The sequence below is a fragment of the Stegodyphus dumicola genome, chromosome 2 (genome assembly GCF_044657685.1).
Source record: "Stegodyphus dumicola isolate Sdum_Otavi_A_Nest chromosome 2, ASM4465768v1".
NCBI lineage: Eukaryota > Metazoa > Arthropoda > Arachnida > Araneae > Eresidae > Stegodyphus > Stegodyphus dumicola.
In genome coordinates, this window is record NC_140769.1 from 248,535,726 (window position 1) to 248,557,921 (window position 22,196).

At 33.3% G+C, this 22,196-nt stretch overlaps 1 long non-coding RNA gene across 1 annotated transcript; it reads right to left on the minus strand.

Moving 5' to 3' along the window:
* Positions 1 to 13,353: 13,353 nt before the first annotated feature.
* Positions 13,354 to 17,905, minus strand: LOC146998919 (uncharacterized). Its single transcript, XR_015039364.1, has 2 exons — positions 17,738 to 17,905; positions 13,354 to 13,618 (listed from the first exon to the last, which is right to left on the minus strand). It is a non-coding gene; the product is annotated as an uncharacterized LOC146998919 (long non-coding RNA).
* Between the last annotated feature and the right edge of the window lie 4,291 nt (positions 17,906 to 22,196).

Here is a 22,196-nt window from a genome sequence, read left to right on the forward strand (position 1 = left end):
GCGAAAAGTTTCAGACAGCATATCTCAACCAAAATATCCATCCGCTATCGAATGAAATTTAACGATATTTTTGCGTGATATCTGTACGTAAGGAAAGAATAAAAGACTCTTTTCCTCCAAAAAAAAATAATAAAACTGCTTTAAAATGAATTCTAAAGAGAATTTTTCGTGGCGTCTGTACGAACATATGTACGTACGTACGTATCTCGCATAACTCAAAAACAAGTAGCTTTAGAACGTTGAAAGTTTGTATATAGGACTTCTAATACATGTAGATGTGCACCTCGTATTTTGGTTGCAAACGTATATAAATGTATTTATATATATATATACACTCTGTTATGCGGCTCAGTGATCTCAGTTTCTTTACTCTTATATGTTTGTAAATTGCACATTTTTTGCTTTAAAAATGATTGAATTATGTTGCTTTTATCTTCCGGTTAAGGTTTTTATGCCTTTAGTAAATCTGTATGCAATATTTTTAGAGTTATCAACAATTTTGAAGTTGTTTAAGGGCCGCTAAGCCTAATAATGTTTTTGATGGCGGCCATTGCTTGTTTACATTTGAAACAGCAGAATAGTGGATTTGTTGCCAATCTAGAGAAACTTAGCTTCGCAACAACAAAGATAACGCCTTCATTTTTTTTTTTTTTTTAAATTTGGACTCAATAAATGCCGTTATTGCTTCTGCAGGGCGGACATCATACTGCAAGGGCTTGTTCCCGGCCAGTAGTCCTCCTTAGCAGAGTTAAAAAAAAGTGTAATTATGCTGGATAATGTGTCTTACCACAGCATTCCTTCTCCAAGTACTACATTTTACAAGATATATTCAACTTTGGTTGCCAAGAAAAAACGTTCTCTGGGAAACTGATATGTTGAAAGCAGAACTTTTAGTACTTGTTTCTAAGATTCGAAAACAATTTGAATTAAATTGTATTGATGCTGTAGCTGCTTAAAACCGATATATTGTGCAGCGTTTATCACTTTATCATTGTCAACTGAATCCAAATGAACCCATCTGGAAGAGTATGAAAGGATATGTAGCATCCAAACACAGAACTTTACCATAAACTGATTGAGAAAGGGGTTGATTTGCTAACTCACATGGAATGGATTAAATGCACGAGGCAGGTAAAAGAAGCAGAAAAGAAAATGTAGAAATTAGATTTCTGTTGAATAACACCGTTGAGCTCGTGAAATTTAATACTGGTAAGTCGGATAGATCAGATTCTTTAGACGATAATCTTAAGTTCCCACTGGGATTTATCTGAGCTAACGGAGTCAGTTCCATGTGTCGACTAGCTCTGCTATGCCTGCAGTTCAGATTTTTCAACTTGTTGCTCTATGGGAAAGAACTGGTTTTAGAGATGGGTCGGCTACGTCAGTTGTCTTCGTTAGCTTAGATAAACCCCAGTGGGAACTAACTACCCTTTAGTGGGAGTGAATACCTCAGTTTTAAAAAAAGGGCTCTTTTCAGGCACACAGATTAAAATAACAGAACCAGAAACAATTATAAACAACGTAAAAAATGCAAATTTCCAACGTGAGAGTCCCCCACCAGTGGCCGAACGGTTAAGGCATGTGAATACCGCTAATTCGAACTAGGCTTGAATCCATGCAAGTGGACTATTTCAAGGCTAGTTTTCGTGGCTTTCCGCATGGGTAATTAACTAAATTTTGGTAATCCGCCCCGTTCACTTAAGAACATTGCGGGGATAAAATTTTGACTCCCCTTGTCGAAAAGAGACGAAAGGAAATACCGGTCGTACCACGCGGCCTGTTAAGGTTGGGTGTTTTTCGCAATCTTCCTCACGTGTAACACTAATATGAGCAAGTTTCCCTTCTTAAATCCTCTACAGAAACATTCTTTCCTTAGGCAAATAGCTCTCGTGTGCTTAGCCATGCCCAAGTAGCCTAACCAAACCCATATATCATAAATCCATAATGAATAATTTTTATAATGTGTGGTTTTAGTGCGCTCTTTTAAGGTAAATTTTGAATTAGTAAAAAATGTAGCTTCATGAAGCGAATTATTAAAAACAATGTACGATTATGTTTTTATGTTGTTGTTAGCAATCTTTCTTATTAATTTCTATACATATTTTATTTGCAAGAAAGAAATTTCAGAAAAGTGAAAGAATTAAATTACATAATACAGAGGCTGTTCACACATTTTTTAGACGATGAATATTGTATTCACAAAACTAAATTACATAAAATTCTTGTGTTTTAAAATTTGATATCCCTTATTCTGAACTATCTTTCGACACCGCAATTTCCAGTATAATAATGCCTTTTGAAGTGGCAGAAGAAGTATTCTATCCCATTCCTCCCGAACAACTTTCCAGAGTCCTGTTAGGGTTTTGGGACAACGTTTGGATAATGCAGTTTTTAAAAGTCCGAAAGCACAAAAATCCATAGGTGACACATCGGGAGATTTAGTAGGGATATCGGTGAAGAGTATGGCCTTGATGCCAGTTTTTTGTTCCATTTCTTTTAGGAAATTTACAGTGGATTTTGATGTGTGACTGCTAGCTTTGTCCTGATGGAGTCTCACAGATTGATGGCACTGTGGGTAAAGCGATGGTATTTCATTCAGAAAAATTGGCGATAAAATATGTTCCTGATAGTATTTGGAGTTAATCTTGACATTTTTTTGCACTCTCTTTATTTTTAACTTGCTATTATAAGAAAAACCAGCAACAATCATGAATCCCTTAGAAAAACTTTCTTTCGATTCTTTAAACCATGTACTTAAATTTTTTTCTCCCCTTTTATGATAATAAATGGCTCTTTTTTTGTTACAATCATTTAAATACACCCATGCTTCATCCCATTGTGACAATTGTTTTCTCTTTTTCTTTGGATAAGTGTTTCTCATATAGAATTCTGTAGCGTGTTCTGCGTTGAGCGATATGCTTTGGAAGAAGAAGATGCACATTGCGTTTTTTCGCTTTCTTAAGATTTAAATCAACGTTCATCATTTTGCTTACAGTGGACACCGAGCATTTTAATGATTTTGCAACTGTCCTTTGACTAGGGGGATTTTCTTTTAACATTAAACAACATACCTTTGCAATAGTCGAAGATGTCCATTTTTTCCTTGGATACTTGTTTGCAATTTTTGTGTCCCACTTGAGGCTCCAATTTGACGTTTTTTTTTCCTTTCTTGTTGATGATATTACCTATCGACGCTTTAGATATCACAAAACCATGACTCTCACATCATTTATGGATAAAGGAGTATGCATATTTCTCTTCGGAAAGAGCGTAAATGTAGCCTTCGAATCACTGCTTTGTTAAATTCGCCATTTTGAATAAAAACAAAACTTTCAAGCCACAGACGATAATTTTGACTTTTAAAAACATAGTACAATTGCAATTACTTCTTTTGCAGCAAATGAGTTTTTATTATCGCTTACCAAAATCGTCTGAAAATGTGCAAACAGCCTGAGTACAAAGAAACGCAGCATTGTAAGGTTTATACAAAAAACTGGAACAATGCATATTACTTTGCCAAGTAATGTATGATTTCATCACTTTGTAGTAGAAAATAGCCTGAGTACACTTATAAATTGTAGAAAATAAACAAATACCTTTCAAAGCATTTCTAAATGAGTTAAAAATGCTGCAGAGGTAAATAATGAAATGAGAAGTTATGAATATAAGAAGTAACAAACACAGCGTTACTAGCGTGTGGTTCATGCAATATTTTTCTATAAACATAAATGCGAACTGAAGCAAAAACTTCCAGACAGTCGTTAAAGGTGAGACTTCGTACGAAACAAATAATTTTCGCTTTGTCACATGTTAAATATTTAATGACTAGCTTAATGTGGATTTCATGTAAGCACAGACAACATGAAATAAGGACAGAAAGAGATTTTCATATAAAGTAGCTTTTAATATTAGTTATATTTATGCTATTTTGGCAGTTGTGACAGATACTTCGTTAAAATGCTATCTCTGTCACAGCAAACATGATTCTGTAAAGAGAAGAAAAAAGCCAGTGTCAATTTCTTGTTTGGCTTATTAGAACTATAATCAGAAATACAACATTTTTTCTGCATTAGGACTAAAACATTGCTACCACTCTTCAGAGACAAAGCAACGATGTTTCAACGATATATGGATGACGAAACACGAATTGAATGACCTTGTCTGTCTCCTGCCTGCTCAACAATCATTCACTTATGCATTTTTATAAATAAATTTTTTAAGATTAAATAATTTTTGGAATTTTATATTTATTTATGGATTTTGATACTTGCACTAGATTTGCATATGCTCTCAGAATTTAAATGATATTGTAGATTAGTTCGCAACAATAATTAATCTTTTAGTCTGCATTAAATTTCATTTAAATTTATTAGCTTTAAATTTGCTTTTTACGAATAGAGAATGTTTGCTAAATTGTTTTCTTTAAAATATATTTTGTAATAAACACTTAATTAAGTTGACGATCGTTTGTGTAATAATTCTCCATCTAAGCATTCTACAAAGAAGGTTCGTAATATGCTTTCTATGGTTTAGCGTTTCCTTGTCAAGAAAGAAATGGGAAGAAAATAATTTCAGCACGATTCATAAAATCCCCCCCTCCCATCGAGCAACTGGACTTAAAGAAATTCGACCTGTCAAAAAATAACTTTAAATCTTAATAAATTTAACTGAAATGAAATTTTCAGTTAGCCTCAAAACTTCGAAACTTGAAAAATACATGGAAGTTGTTCGGGGTTGGCAAGAATTCATTGACCATAGTTTTATTTACCTCTTCTTTTCCTCTTCGAAAAGATGTCTAAAATTCGAAAGCTATATGAATGGTGATATGAATTACGACACTTTTTTCAATATTTTTCCTTATGTGATTTCTTCAAAAGTCTTGCAAAATTATTGGTTATTGGTATAACACGAATTGTTCAAGAAGCTTATTTCATAACTGCAAAATTAATTAAAAAGTCTGAAACTTTTTCCATCTATTCTAAAATTCATCAGTCTGTTTCGGAAAGGTCTATTATTTCCATGAGAAAATTAAATGAAGGAAAATAATACCCGGAAAAGCATTTATCAACTTAGATTTAGGAAACAGAGGTAAAATAGTTTTGCATATGTTCCTTCCTGTTATTCTCTTCTGATTTTTCTGCTTAAATTCCCCCGTAAGTCAGATTTCTCAATCACCCTAGGAAAATGAAACCTTTTTTTTTAATGGCAGGCAGTAGTCATTTTAGGCTTTGGCCATTACTAAGGCGAGAAGAGGTGGTCATTTCACTATAGATGCACTTAATAGGCGGTCAGGTACAGCAGTCAGAATCACTAACCACTTTCTCTTCTGGGCGGCGGAAATTGAAATATTAGAGCCCTAAAAACGAAAGACTTTATTTCCTAAATCAAATGGCAGACTGCGTTAGTGTCTTTGTGGCTCTACATATTTCATCTCAATATAAACCGGTATACCTACAAACATTATTTTTTTATACCAAGCCATTCTATCATAGATCTGTCTGTAACTCTTTTTAACAGGCTCTGTATTGGTTGCAAAATACAGTGTACTCTGGATTATCCCTGATGCGGATTATCCGGTTTGCGGATTATGCGTGAGTGGTGGTGCTCACGCACATACATTCAGTGCTCTGAGCTAGAGTGTATGAAAAACAAACACGCGCAATTCAAAAAACATAGAAAATGATTCTACCTAATACAGAAATCGAAGATTTATCTAATTCCTAAGACGTTAAGGTAATGAAGTTGTTTGCCGAAAAGCTGAAAATGTAATATTCTTCAAAAATGGCGAGCTGGAAAACATCGAGGAATGGTTCGATATCGATTCGACTCAGCCGGACTTTAAATGCTTGAGTGATGCGAATATCATTTCAAATATCACAAGAGCACAAGAAGCAAAGTATGGCACATAAAATACAAGAGAAGAAGATACTGACAATTGCAATTAGTCACGAGACAGCAAGAACTTGTGTTAAAACTCAGTTGGACTTCATCGACCAAACGCGTTTCGAATAAAAAATTATAAAATAGCGCTTAGAAATGAAATTTGACAGATATCATAACTTTCTCAAAAACAAAGTAATTATTGATATTTTTAAGAAACAGACACAAAAACTAATAGTTTGGATTAACCGTGATTTCAATTATCCAGTATCTGCTTTCCTGGTATTATCCTGGATAACTGAGAGTATAGGCTGTATTTTCAATTTCCAACACTGTTCTTCTTTTTTCCTTCTTCCTCCTCAAGTTCATTTGAAATAAAGATATCGAAGAGTACTTGAACTTAAAACATTCTTTTTTTGAACGGCGGGCACTTTTTTTTGGGGGGGGGGTCTTTCTTCGACATTGGCCACTCCTAAGGCTGAAAGTGGTGGCCATTTACCATCTTGTTTTTTATATTAAGTAAATACTGACAACTAATTTCAACACAGTTACAAAACTCTTTGAAGGCTTCAATTCTCACCGTGTAAACAGAAAAACAATTAAAAAGTTTACTGTTATTGATTCCACATGTGTAGTTATGACGATGAGCGCTACTTCGAATAACGAGGGCAAGGCATCACAGTCCTACTAAGAGTGTTCTGGACACTTTGTTTCAAAAGACTGCGTATAGTACAACAGCCAAGATTTCTCTTAGTCCCTCCAAATAAACATATGAACTACTGCCTATTAAGCGTCTGAAAAGACGACGTGGTACCACTTTCCAGTATCATCGTTCATTTCATCACTATAGGCGTTCCTGTCTTTTCTGCAGTTTCAAAGGTCGCCTTGCTGATACTCGGTGCTGCTGCAGACGTCATCGCACTGTCCTTGAGAACACTTGTCTTGCATACGAGCCATATTCCTGAGTAGTAGACATTAAATTCATACTATAGAGGCCCAATGAAGTATTTAAAAGACGAGGAAAGTACAGTGTCAAAAAAATGAATAAGACAGAATGGCTTTCGTACAAAATTTCCTAGCGAAAACAATAAACTAAACAGCCGTAGTAAGGAATATGACCTCCCCTATCTGCAGTGGTTATGTTGCAATATCTGTCGATACTCTACAGCGGATTCTCTAAGAGTTCTTGGGGCAGAATTCCCATTTTTGGGGAAGTATCTGTTTTAGTTGTCTTATGTTCTCTGGAGGGTAAGATCAAGCCGTCAAGCAACTTCCGAAAGTATCCCACACCTATTCTATGGAACTTAGAGCAAGCTGGTTTTCATTGAAGCATGATGGTCAATCCCTTCTGTGGATTCTTGTCATCCGTAAAAGCAAAATTTAGATTAATGGCACTCCGAAAAGGACTCTCGTGGGAGAGGTTAACTTCATCCCATTCACGATCTCCGGTAAATGAACCCCTGTCAAAAATATGGAGGTCTGTCCATCCGTTCATTATAATGCCTCCCCATAAAAGAACACCAGGACTACCCCAACGGTCTCTTTCTCTGATATTAGGACTAAAGCGTGTATTTACCTCTCTCAAAATCAGTTGGTGCAGAGAATGGTTTGTCAGACTGAAACGACTCTCATCGGTAAGAAGGACGCTATTCCATTGATAAGGGATCCAGTCTTTGTGTTCTGTCATCAATGTAAGCAGTGCTGCGGTAAGTTGCTGTCAATAGTATGCAATTAATAAGCAGACGATATTTAGAAAAGTACAGATATTTAGACTGGAAAATGAAATTATCTGAAATTAACCACACGCGCAGACGATATTTACAAAAGTAAAGATATTCAAACCTGAAAAGGAAAATATATAAGTTATTCCATCAATAAATGCCATAAGTTTGTTTATATCTTCATTATTTGATGAAAAATTAAACATCAAAATGGGTCCAGGACTTTATAAACACCCTGTATAACTGAACGTTCATGTGCACTAATTTGCACTACGTCTGGGTAATTTAAAAACTAACTCGTTAACAAACTCTGCTGTTTGTGTCTGAGAATATAATAATACTTTAAATAATCGCAAATCAGACAGCAACTTAGAATCGGCAAGGTTCCTGTTATAACTGGAAACTAGAGTTAAAATCCCGCAAACCCTACTAGATAGATAGAGAGGTATCGCTATGTCTTGGCCAACTCACAAAATATAGAAATTATAGTAAATAATAACATTAATAATAACCTCTAATAATCTTTTTATTTTACTCTCAGTTTGAACTAAAGACACAACTTGTACTACCACTTGTTATAGTACACTTATAAATTTCCATCACTTGGGAATATTTTAAATTAGCAGAACAGGTAACTAAATTGCGAAAGTTGATAACTTATTCTAAGACTACACATTAAATAGAACCAGTTGGCTCATGTATTTTATCGACGCGTATTTAAAGCATTAGCTAGTAAGAATGCTAAAGACGGAATATAATTTTTGAAACAGAGCGCTGGCTAAAAATAGTAATAACGCAATGCGATTGACAGAATCTTTCTCAAATAAACATTCAAAACCTTCAGCTTATGTACACACAAAGCCAATTCGCATTCTGGTGTGGAATACGGAAAGGAGAAATTATAGTAAAGACTCAAATCAAAATAATCGTTTAATTAACATACAATGCTTTACAAATCTAATAATTAACCTGGCTCTTAATTTAAGCAGTCCAACCTAGTGGCCGAACGGTTAAAGACTGCTGATACTTCGTTCCAGGAACCGACTCAGACGAACAAGCTGGCTGGATGGTTTTGTGATTTTGCTCATGTTCAACGTGTATACGAACCACTTTTCCTTAGAAAATTTCATCGCGAAGGCATTTCATCCCTTAGGCATATAGTATCCATGCATTTTGCCGTATTTAAACAACAAACCAACCAACCTAATTTATGCGCGATTTCTAGAGGCAGATTTCTAGCCTAATAAAGCCAGAAACTCACTGAACCCTAGAGTAATGATAAGAATTCAGGTCTTAACAAATCAAAGTTTGACTTCTAAAAATGTGTTTGAATCCTACGTTGGCATAAAAATCTGTTTTATTTTGAAAAATAAAAGGTTCTTCGCCATATTCTGTCGAATGACTTCTCTATGTCTAAAAAGCACGCAGCAACAGTAATAATAAAGGCGTCAGCAAATAAATTCAGTCACATCAATGAACTGGTGTGTGGCATATGTCCTCAGCGAAATCCATACTGTTCGGAGTCGATGATATTATTCTTTTCTAGGTGAACAATCAGTCGAATATGAATAATTTTTTCGAAAAGTTTACCAGTACAGGGAAGCATTGGATTGGGCGGTAACCCGTGGTTTCTTTTGGATTTTTACTGGTTTGAGGAAGTTTATGACTTTAGCATGCTTCCATTGATGTGGAAAATAATTTAAACGAAGACAGGCATTAAAGAGATTTGTTAATACTACGATGTAATGCGAGGAAAGTTCTCTGATAGATTTATTGGAGATTGAATCGTATCCTTGTGCTTTTGTAATCTTGATATTCTTAATGATGTTCTGTACTTCTCTAGGGAAGGTAGGTAATAAATAATTAACGTCAGTGCGATGAATTAAATTCTCGTTGAATTCTTAGACTTCTTGTTCAATTTCAGGATCGAAGCAGGGATTAGGAGTAAAGGTGTTTTCAAGGTGTTGAGCTAAAACTTCTGCCATTTCCTATTCAGAATAAACCAGTCCATTGGGGATATTAAGAGGGCCGATGCGATTCGCAAATGGCTTTTTAAGAGCTCTGGCAATTTTCCAAATAAGGTTAGGTTCATATTCCATGTTATTTGCGGTTCTTTTCATTTGCTTGATCTAAAATCACTGAGTAATTTAGAGAGCTCTCGAATTTGTTGCTTAAGGAGTCTTTTAATCTGGGATCTCCAGTATTTTCCCATCATTTTGCCAATCTATTCTTATTTTTGATTATTTTCCTCAAATACAATCTGGAAGTGAATTTTAAGAGCCATGTTCTTTAATGGTAGTAGCTTCTCGTCGAGCACTTTGAATTCTGGAATTGATTTTATGGATTTCATTTTTGGCATCAGAAATGTTAGCAAGATTAGGGCGAGCATATGGGATTTCAATAACAGTATTAAATCCAGTTAACGATACATTTGAAATTTTGTTCATTTCGTTCAAAGCCATTTAGGATGAATTTTACGGGTAAGTGATCAGATGACATTTCCTGCAGAACTTCAGGGTAAGAAGTTTGAATAATATTTTTAGTGATAACAATATCGAGAACTTCCGAAGAGCCTGTGTAGTGAAATCTTGTAGAAGTTTCCGGTCCAAGTACTTTCAGATTATTCTGAAGAGCATAATTGCCGAGAACGATGCTATTATTGTTGTTTCTACATAAATTCCAAGATAGATGTTTAGAATTTAGATCTACAGCAATAAGTAAGGGAAGATTTGTGTTAGTTAAGCTCTCCAGGTCTCTGTCGGTAATTTGACTTCCTGGAGGATTATAAGCGAAGATAAATAAATAAGGATCCTCAGTTCTTCTATAAATGATAACCGCTGTGTGCTCAATGCACGTATTTCTAGACGTCTCATATAAAGTTGATTTGAGAAAACTTTTAAGCATAATGAGGATACCTCCAATGTAGGCGTATTGTAATGTATTTTATATCCAGCAATTTTAAAACTATCACAAAGGCGTAAATGAGTTTTATTAATAAGCGTTATGTCAGTATTATGTATGTATGCGGTTCAGTCTCTTGACGTTTAATGTTATTTGCATTAAAATAGGAGATATTTAAATTACGTATAGTAGTATCTGTTATATGTAAAGTTCTTTGCAGAACTTTATGGGTCATATTTCGTGTTCATTAATAGTTCAAATGCTTCCATCCCAAATTGGATTTTGTACAAAATAGATTTTGATTTCTTAAATTTAAAAAAAAAAAGAATTTAACCGTTTGAAAGAGATTTTTAATCCAAGAAATGAATGACAGTAAGTCATCTTTGGTGGATTTACTTTCTGACTTATTAAGTAGGAGTCTTTGGAGATTTCTCATTTTCCTTTCGAATTAGCGACGGAAAATTTCTTCATCATTCGGTGGTGGTGATGGATTTATCTGAAGGTTGGTGTTTTTGCATATATCTTTCGGATATTTCTCACACCCGCGATAGGACGCAACGTGAAGTACTCCACATAAACAACACTTGCCGGGAAGTTTTTGATTTCTGACAGCTTGATGTTTTGTGACTTTTCACCACATTAGCGAGTTTTATGGTGGTAGTACGATTTACTAGTTCATATCTTTGGCAGTTACGACACTGTAACACTGTAACACTGTAACACTGTAACATTGTAACTTGGTCCTGGCATTGGTTTAAATTTTTCAATGAATATAACAAGTCCCGTGAGATGGGTTAAATTAAATATTTGTTTGCCTTTTTTACTTTAAGAGTAACGCCAAAGGTTTCAAATTTTCGTCAAAAATTTTCGTCATCTATTTTCCTAGTAATTTGTTTTACTGATTTAGCAGGTATAACTTTTTCTATTAGGGCTTATTCACTTTCAGCAACTCGAGTGCGAATTGGGAAGTTTCTGATTACTGCACAAATACGTTTATCTTGCGCTAGAAGGAAGCTATGGTAAAAGCGTTGATGCTCGTCTAGAAGATCAGTAACTTTATGATAGTCATCAAGAGTAAAACCTTTGATGTGGAGATCTCCATCTTTCAAATTTCCTTCAACTTTTCCTACTCCATGCTTAACTATATCATCTCTTATCGGTGTCGGGTGATTGACGTTGGAGATAATTATAAAAAGAATTCTCCCTGCCTTTTTACGCGGTGTAATAAATTTATTATTGGGAATTTCATTGGCGTTACTAACTTCTATTTCATTTTTATCAAATAAAAAATACTTAATTTGTTTGATGGGCATAATTATGGTCTGAAGTTTCACTTACAGTTATGAGTTTATGAGTTTTGGGAGGCTTAATCCATTCTATTCCAGATTTTTTAACTGGGGCAGTTTTAGCGGTAGGCGATTTTCGTTTTCCTGATTGGTTAATCTTAGTAGTTTTTCGATTAGAGCATTGGGTGAGTTTAATGTCAACACTTTGAATGAGATTTTGAGCTCGTACAGTTAAATCTTCAGTTATGTGAGGATCATTATTCCTAAAAGGATTTACAGTATTTAACAAAAGTCCATTCTTAATTTGACGGAGTTCTTCTAAATCAATGAAATCGTATTTAGCTTTAAATAACTCAAGATTTTGTCTAAAAATATCAATCCTAGCACTCGAATCCCAAGACTTTTTCCGTATCCATCATCAAAGAAAGCAAATAGAACAGAAAACAAAATTTACCTTAGATATTCCACTAAAGCTAAAGCCTTGTCAACATCAGAAAATGTAATTCTCTGCATCGTCAAAATAGAAAAAACTGTGACTTTTCGAAATAAAGATTTTTGTATCTCCAGCGTTCGAGACTGTTGCCACTCAAAGTAAGGAGGGCAAAAATTAGCGTTTTCAGAGTTTTTAATTAATATCTCTTCTAGTTAAAGTCATTCGAAGATGAGAGAGAATTGAAATGGCTTCCCACGAATTTTTGGAATTCTGGGGTAACTCTCTCGAAACTCAACTCCCCGCCGTTCTGGAGGAAATAATGTCACAAACAAACAAACAGATAAATGCCCACAGATTTTGTTACTATAGATGTCTACTTTCAAAAATGCCAATTTATAAATTCACGTACGTCTTGGTAAATTTTGAATAAAAAATCTCTGATTTTTTTGTAGGTATGCCTAGAAATACGTCTACTTTAAGAAGGTGACAAAAATTTTCAATGCAACATTTTTTGAGAATATAACATTTCTTTCGAAAAATTTAAATAAATTATTTAAAAATACAAGTTCTAAAAAATCAAAAATGATTTGTGAATTTTGTTTGGATTGAACCCAACTCGAACTCTGAGAAAAAAAAAAAAAAAAAAAAAGAATCCAGTTAGTGTAAAAAAAGGAATATTAATAAATGTATGCAAAATTCAATTAACACAGAAGAGTTAAAATTTTGAGATCTAATTTTTTAAAATCTACCGGGGCGATTTTTACGAAACTTAAAATTTTGGCATAGTTTGAGACGTAAAATCGAAATACGGCAGAAATCGATACGCCATTTCAGAAAAAGTCAAAGGGAGATATAAAAATGTAATATTTCTTTTCTTTTTCCCTTTTCTTTGACTCGGGGTACTTGTTTCTGTCGTTTTGACTTAGATCTAACTGTTACGTAAAATGTTGATTTTAACTCTTTTTAAACTATTTTTGAAGTATTTAAGAAAGATAGTTAAATGTAAAAGGATAATCACATATCACTTTCTTTGTGTGTGGTAAACAAAGAAGAAAAATTAATTCAGTAATTGGAATCGAATTTCCAACATGGGCTTACAAAATATTGTTAACAAATCAGTAATTATTAGCAATTCAGTTTTATTCAGTTCATATCATTAACAATTCGGTGAATTCAATCAACAATATAGACTTTTTTCATTCTCTCCGATATTCTTGGATGTAAGTTCTGCGATTATATCCATCTCCCACACGTGCGTTTTCGTCTTGGGCATTTCGATATCCCGGGGTATTCAGGCGTATGCTTGCGTCTGCCTCACCTGTAACTCCAGGCCAAAGAAAGGGAATGATCCACCCAGAAACTGCATTTGCAGTGATCAACATTCCAAAGATAAGAACCTGTAAAAGGAAGCATAAATAATCCAATTAATTTATTTTTGAATGCTTACAATCTCCGCATGTACAGCAAATGTACAACACGGGACTTATAGAGTAAGTTTCAATTGTTCAACCAATTACCAATTACGTAACCAGTTAATTTAAACGCAGAAATGGTATAAAACTCAATTTCTGTGTTATATAAAATGCACTGGTGAGAAAACTATGTGTCGCGGTAACTGATGAAAATGCTTACATTCTGGAGTGTTAGATAAATGTTTTGATCTCGTTTCTACATTTAAAAATTAATATTAACACTAAACAATTTAAATATTTAATAATTTGTTGAAGTAAAATCCTCCAAATGCAGATTTCGTTTAAAAATATTCCAATTTCCTCCAGTCGTTCTTGACGAAAGAGTAGGAACTTCAGGGTCTCTCCCTCTCCTGTAATTCATTTTCTCAATAATAAGGTACAAAAACATTTTCTTGCAATATACCGCCAATGTTTTTCTTAAATATCGAAAAGGAAGAATTTGTTCAAACGTAAGGATTATTAGCGATACTTTATCATTGTTCACTCTAAATGCAGCCTGTTTTTCACAAAAGTACATTATGCCGTATGGATTTGCTTATTTAGTTTGGTTTACTCTTAGTACGGCAAACACTATCCGCCTAAGAATAGGGAGGCCTTCGTGGAGGACTTTTTAAAGGAAACTGGTTCGTAAACACGCTATACTTGGGGAAAACCACAAAAATTCCCATACATACGTTCGACGTAATTCAAAACCCGGATCGAAATACTAGTGTTCAGCGACTTTACCGCTCGGCCATTGGCGAGCCACATGTCACATAGAACAAACGACATTGGAGCAAATAATTTTCACAAATGAATACAAGTACTAACTGAATTGTGCATCTATGATATCAGGGTCTAGAAAATGGAAAGGAAAGTATACAACCACTTCAACATTCTTGAAAAGGAACATGATACGGAGGATAGTTCCTACCTTAGATAAATATCAGTTCTTATACATTTAGTGACTTCTATGAGTTTGTCGAAGGATTTTTGATTACCGTGAAATATCGAGGCGTAATTCATTTGAGACCTTTTGCTACTATGGTAATTGAAACTTTCGTTTAAGCTATGATAATGCCAGACTTCATAGAGCAGTTGCCATAAACCCATACCTCGGAAACCACGGAGTTCACTGAATGGACTAATCTTTTCATTCACAAAACAAACCATAATGAACTGAAGATTTAAGAGGACCATCTAGGAAGAGAGATAGTTGGTCTACCTCCAAGATCCCTGAATGAGTTTTAATGAGATTTAAATGTGTATGAGTCTCATAGTCAACTGAAGGGCCTGTTAAATTGTTTGGTAGCATGGGAGGGATACGTATTCATGCGAGAATCAGAGATATTTCATATCAGAGTTCAGTTTTCTTCTTTAGCTGTATATACAAAACCCTTTTTTATTCTTTTCATCAGTAATAGGGCTTTGGCAAAGAATTGCTTCATAATTTTTTATTTATAGAGCTAGGGAATAGGACAGTTCTCCATATTTTACTCCATTTAAAGCACATCTGAGAAGAATAAAGAGACCCACGAGAACAAGTCCATGTATTGATGGGTCATGGTGCACCACATTTTAGTTTGGGCCACATAGCAAGAGACTATTAAGTACTTTGGAACAGAAAACAGGAAACATCAGCCGTGCCCTTGTCGGCATTCGAACCATAGATCTTTCAGTTGCCAACTGGACTGAATGTTGCCAACGACTTATATCATGAGAACACGATGAAAGAATATAAAAGTTCCATTCAAGTTACGAGACCAAGCTCCAGCAAATGTCTTGCGTATACGATATCATGATACAAACCGATTTTGGGGATAAAATTGATGAAATGTGTCTGTTTTCGTTTCCTTCTTAATTGCGCAAAGATTAGAATACCTGGATTAGTATGGGCTGGTTTTAGATCTAAGTCCTGTGCTCATAGATAAGCTGATCGATCACTGTATGAATGTTGGAAAAGAAACTGATCTTGCAAAGTACCCGTGTAAAGTATATCTGAGACAATATTGTCTGCTATGCAAATTATGCACCATTAATATATAACTGTGTATTATGATTGTTGCAATGTAAACTAATTCCCGAGCATGGTATTAGCGTGCCCGGTCAGGGTACACTTCTATAGATGGTTAGTGCAGTGGGGAGATACCAGTTTTGCCCATGGCGATGTTTTGGTGGCTCCTGTACTTCTTTCTGTCTGTCTGTTTAAATAGATTTTATAGGATGTCATATTTAATGAACTTCCAAATTCAGGGACAGCAAATTAATAACGAAAGGTGGCAAATCTCTTCATAGAAATGCTCTATTTTCGAGAAGATTAATCAGTAATTTGTAATGGAAAAATAAAGAGCAAATGGCTTATCATTTAATGAGAATGGAAAATATATGTAAGTTTTTAACTAAGGCAAATTTTTTCACTAAATGTTAGTCTTTGATTAGAAAGTTGAGACGGAGTTGCAAGAAGCATACTAATTGAAAAGTAATTCAAAGCCACTTAATCAATATGGGTATGAATTCAAATCACATAATGAAAGGCACATTAATCGCATAATTAAGTCTAATCATCATCGTTTTTGTACGCTTAAATAATTTCCTTCGTTACTTGTATACCGGTTCTAGAGCCACAATCCACATATGTTATGATAAAAACCTATTTATATGTTTTGATAGCAACTTCACAACTGAAAGAATAACAATAGTTAGTGATAATACAGTGTTAGTGTAGGAAAAATAGCCTGTTCATCAAGTACCAAAAGGATCAAAACGGGAAATATAAATTACGATTAAGAGATGCCTGCCTCTATTTAGGAATTTATTATCCTTGAGAAAGTTAATTGGCAATGAATATAAAGTGGGCTTACAGATTCTTGATGCCATATTTATTAAGATTTTGATCATTTCAAAGGAAGTTTATATAATCTAAAAGAAATGAACATCATTTCCACTCGAAGAAACACATGTGGAATGTATTCACGATTAGCATACAAAATTAGGTTATAGAACTCCGACAAATAATTTAAGAAAATTCTACTTATGTTATGAATAGAGCCACACGTTTTAACTTGTGAGCACTGAGTTCAAGTGTTGACTACTCTATTGCAACTATACCAAGTAGAGAATCCTTTGGTGAAAAGACTTTTACTGTTATATTTTTTATCCAGTTTAGTGAAATTTCGTCTTATTGGGCCAGTGCAAATGTAAACTTAAAGTAGATCCGGACATATTTTACCATAATTAGTTTGCTTTGGTTTATTTGATTATAGTAGAGCACTAGAGAGCTATCTGTTCAAGGGAAGGGATGCCTTCGTTGAGATTTTCTAAGGAATTGTCTTACACATCGAGAAAACCACGAAACATCTTTGTAGCCAGCTTATTGGATGGCATTACAATCCCTTTAATATAACTGATAATTTTAATAAATAAAATTCATTTTATATACTGAAGCGAAAAAAGAAACTCGAGTATCACATATTTTATCTAATATGCTCATAGAGGTTTTAGTAAAACCGTTTCCATAAAACTGGCATTTTCATTTTCTTCTGACACTTTCTACCGTTACCTTTGAAAAAGACGATTTACAACATGTAATCTTTAATACAATAGCATTTTATAACGTTACAGAAATAAACCAAAGAAAAGTATCATAAATCAAAAACAATAGATTAGAAGAAATTTTAATCAAATTAGCGAAAAGGAAAAACAAATTTTCAGATATAATTTAAGGTTTTCTAAAGTTAAATTTTGAGTTACAGATATTTTCTGAGTGACAACATCTAATTTGAGATGAGTCATTAAGGAAGTAATCATATATATAAACATTTCGTTTAATTTCTGGCTCACAAAAACTACATTCAGTTTCCAAACTAAACTGTAAATTAATATGCAAACACTTGTAACTCAGTTTCTAAATGAGGCAAAAAGCGAATTTTTACTAGAATTTGAAAGATAAATAATTCAGCTTTATATTTAAAAAAAATCAAAACCGTTATTTTGCCGAAATTGCCATTTTAAAGTTACACAGACATTTTAGATGAAATTTCAAGCAATATTTCAAAAGAAACTTACCACGAGATTAAATTTCATCTTGGTAAGAAACTCAGTAACTGCAAAATTTAAATAAAATTCAGCGCTTTTATAGGAGAGGAATTCTAGGTGCTTTCAAAAAAAGGCAATATTGCTTTTCTCAGTATTATTACCTAATAAATGAAAGTTTTTCATTTACTAAAGGCCGATATAACATTGACGTAATACTAAACAATTGAATGGATATGCAATCTAGAATTTGATTAGCTATTTTCTACTCTTCTTTCCTTTGTTTTTTTCTTTTTTAAAATTCTTAAGAGGTATACTTCTTACTTCCTTGTACGAAGTAAAGGAAATATATTTGGTATCATATTTCAACGAAAACATAAATTTTGATCATTCTCGAATCCTTTTAAGCGATATTTTTGCACGACATTTTACATACGGGCAGAATAAAGTACTCTTTTTCGCATAACTGATTGTAAAATAAATTTAAAATCTATTCAGAAAGGATTTTTTTTGGGATGTCATTACGTAAGTACGTGTGCACGTATGTTTGTGACTCGCAAAACTAAAAAATGAGTGGCCTTTGAACGTTAAAATTTTGTATAGGGAGTACTATAACACGTAGTTGTGCACCTCACTTTTTAGTTGCAATCGGCCGCACCAAAAGTATATAAATGTGTATATATACCCTTTCTATTACCTGGTTCGGTGAGCTCAGTATTTTTATTCTTTATGTGCTGACTCGCATTTTCTGCTAATTTAAGTTCCGATTAAAATTTTTATACCTTTAGTTAATCGGCATGCAATATTTTTAGTATTATCAACAATTTAAAATTGTTTAGTTGGCACTAAGCCATTTGTTTAAGTTGAAACTCTTAGAAGAACTATGATTTAAGTCAGTTTCTGCATCAACTTCAGTGTCTTTTTGCCGAGGAGACCAAAATCAAACTTTCAGTTTTGTACACCGAACAATCTGTCTTCCTGACCGCTGGCCGAATTTTTTTTTTTTTTTTTTTTCGTAGAAACTCGAAATTAATTGTAAAAATAATTTTTAACTGCTTTTGACTGTATCTGGTGTTTTACGTTTTTCTGTACTTTACAATTTTTAATGAAGATGTTTTGAGATTTTATGTACTTTTGTCTTGCCGGGAAGTGAGAACTGAATTGACTGAATGAGAAATATATCTCTAAAGAAGTTTGAACAAAAAAGGTTTAAATGAAATGCAGTAAAAAGTGTGCATAATTTAACAGGCGGTACAAGGAAGTCATCAAATGTTTTATGCATTTTACACAGAAAACGTTAAGCAGTACGCCAAGTGAATTATTCTTAGCGCAAACTTAAAAAATTTGTCAAGATAAATTTTTTAATTTCTCCATCAATTTCTCACCAAAAATTACAAAATTTAAAATCTAGGCATAATTTGAGTCGTAAATCGAATTATGGAAAAAAAATTGTTGTGTTATTTCAGAAAAAATCCAATTTTAGGTCAAAATACCTATGTTAGAATAATGCTATATCTGACATATGTCCTAAGTCGAGCTTTGGAAGCATGAAAAACGCAATTTAAATTTCGTCAATCGCTTAAGATTCAGAACTGTCACCCCCCCTTTTTAGTCCAAAGGGATTTGAATCCCGAAGGACTATTAGTTTCGTTTTGGCATTTTGCGTCGGACTCATAAATATCGGTTCACTTTTCAAACTGTTGCCACAAATTGTTAGAGTCCTGCATTATATTTGAAGAAATTAAATAATGAAAAATCTGCATAAATGTATGTATATTTCTCGTATTGTGATAAAACAACGGTACATAGAGTCATCGAATTTTGAATAACGTAATCCTCCAACGAATATGAGCATGTGGAAGACCAAATTTGAAATTTGAAATTTGTTTTATGATCGATTTCCTATTTTTTAAAACTTTGACGAATTTTTGATTAACAAACTCAAGGATTTCAAAGCGAGCAATGGCAACGTTGTGCAGAAAAAACATTTTTATCTCCAGCGCGTGAGTCTCTGTATCGGAAATTCTAAAGATATGCTCGTTTTAAAACTATTTTGCGATATTGCTGTTGCACTGGATCTTATGGTTTAAGTGCGAGGAACATGATATTTAATAAAGAAAGATAACACACAAAATGTTAAAAAACGCCCCTTTGGAAGTAATTTAAAATCTGAAACATTTCAGATTTTGTTGATTTTTTTTTTCTTTTCTTTTCTTTTCTTTTTTTTTTTTTTTTTTTTTTTTTTTTGCGCAGTGTACAAGGAAGTTATGGGGGTATCCACATCAGATTTCTTTAATCTAAAATAAACTAATGTACAAAACCTCGCACTGAAAAGGCGGGGATTGTTCATTATCTCCCGTTCTACTGGACTGATTGACGAAATTTAACATGCGTTTTTCATGTCCTGAAAGTGCGACTTAGGATGTACATTAGGTTTTGTATACAGCAAATGCTCTGGATATTTTGTCACAAAATTGGACTTTTTCTGAAATAACACATCAATTTTTTTTTTTCCATACTTCGATTTTAGAACTCAAATTATGCCAAAGTATACAGTTTTGTAAAAATTGCAATAGTTTTCTTTAGCTCTCAAAATTTTAGCTCTTCAGTGTTAATTGAATTTGGTATTATTAATATCTCTTTTTTTTTTAACTCTTAATTTTCTTCACAGTTGGAAACTTAGGTACAATCCAATAAAATACGCAGCATTTTCTGATTTGTTTTTAAAATTTGTATTTATAAGTAATTTTTATAAAGCTTTTGAAAAACTTTTAGAATTTTAACCTACAAAAGTTTTGCCATCACCTTGTAATAGATGTATTTCTAGATATACATGCAAAAACTTAGAAGGTTTTATTCAAAATTTCCAAAGATATAGGTCATTTTATATACTGGCGCATTTTGAAAAGTAAACTTTCATTATAAGTGATAATTACGACAAATGTGGTTTACATACTTTCTTAAAATTGCTTGAAAGAATGAATTATGCATTTTATATTCCTCTCATGCACAATAAAAGGGAGAGGAAAATTGGTTACCATAACATCAAGAATTCCGCTAAGGAAATAATTCTTGGCGCAAATTTAAAAAAGTACGCGAAGTTAAATTTTCAAATTTCTCGGTACGTTTTTCACCAAATTTTTCAAAATTTAATATGAGGCATAACTTAAGTCGTAGAATCTTAATTTGGGAAAGCATAAGTATGTTATTTCAGAAGAATTCATATTTTGTGTCAAAATACCTACTGTAGAACAATATTATATATAAATCTAAATATATATTCTAAGTCGCTCTTTAGAGACATCATAAATGCAAATTGACTTTCGTCAGCTGGCCCAGTATGACGGGAGACAGGAAAATGTCTTATTTCCTTTCTTTGATTCGGTGTATTTGTTTCTGTTATGTTGACACAGAAACAATTCTGTTATTTGTTTCTGTTATGCTGTTATTTTCTCATAGTACCTGTGAGCGTTGACGGTACCAATAACAAGCGAATTTGTTATTCAGTTTTTTTTTATTATTATTATTTAACTAGCTCTATTAAAATGCAACTATGCTTTACGATATAAAATATTCTACTATTCTATGATTTAGAGAAATTTCAACTTGTTAATTTAATTTCAAGTTAAGTTTAATTTCAAGTTAATTACAAAGCCTGTTCGTACATTAGGTATTTTTTTTAGCAGGCAAGATGAAAAATATGCAACGCCTTCGCCGGGAATCGAACCGCGGACCTCTCCACTACGCGCTGAGCGTGCAGACCACTACACCACGAAGGCTCGCTAAGAAGCCGGGAGAAATAAAAATCGTCTAAAAATGTTCGAACATCCTCTGTATAATATTGATTTTAATGTTTCTTCGACTTGCATTACTGGGTCAAAAATAAAATTCTTTGATGAATGGTCTTAAATTCTGTATGTTAATCTGGACTCAATCACAATGGCTCAAGAAAAGCTGCTCAAGTACTTTTTAGATAAAGATGCTTTGTTTCATATACAGAGCTAAGAAAATAAAAATATTTCGTTTTAGAAAATTTTCATCTTGAAATTTAATTATTCTTTTATATGCATCATAGCCTCAGAATTTTCTACTATACAAGTAAAGAAATGTACTGAAGGTTAAGTATTTTAGATGTGTACAACTACGACATGAAAAATTACTTAATTGAGAAGTTTTTACATGTAGTTTTTAAGCCTAATTTGGAATGTAGAATGAAAACTTATAATACTGCAAGTGTGTAAGAACACTTGCATATCTGTATAAAAAATAAAGAATCGAAGCAAATATACTTAGGATATTAGACCAAACCTGAAAAAATTTCCCCTCCCTCCGAAAATAAAATATTGAAACTTCGAACATGAATTTATTGAATTATCGAAATATTCAATTTGACTTATCTTCCAAGTCCTAGTTCCGACAACAATTCCGTCAAAAATTCCGAATTACTGAAGCTGAAGTAAAAGGTTTAGTATATATTCACTGTATGTTAATA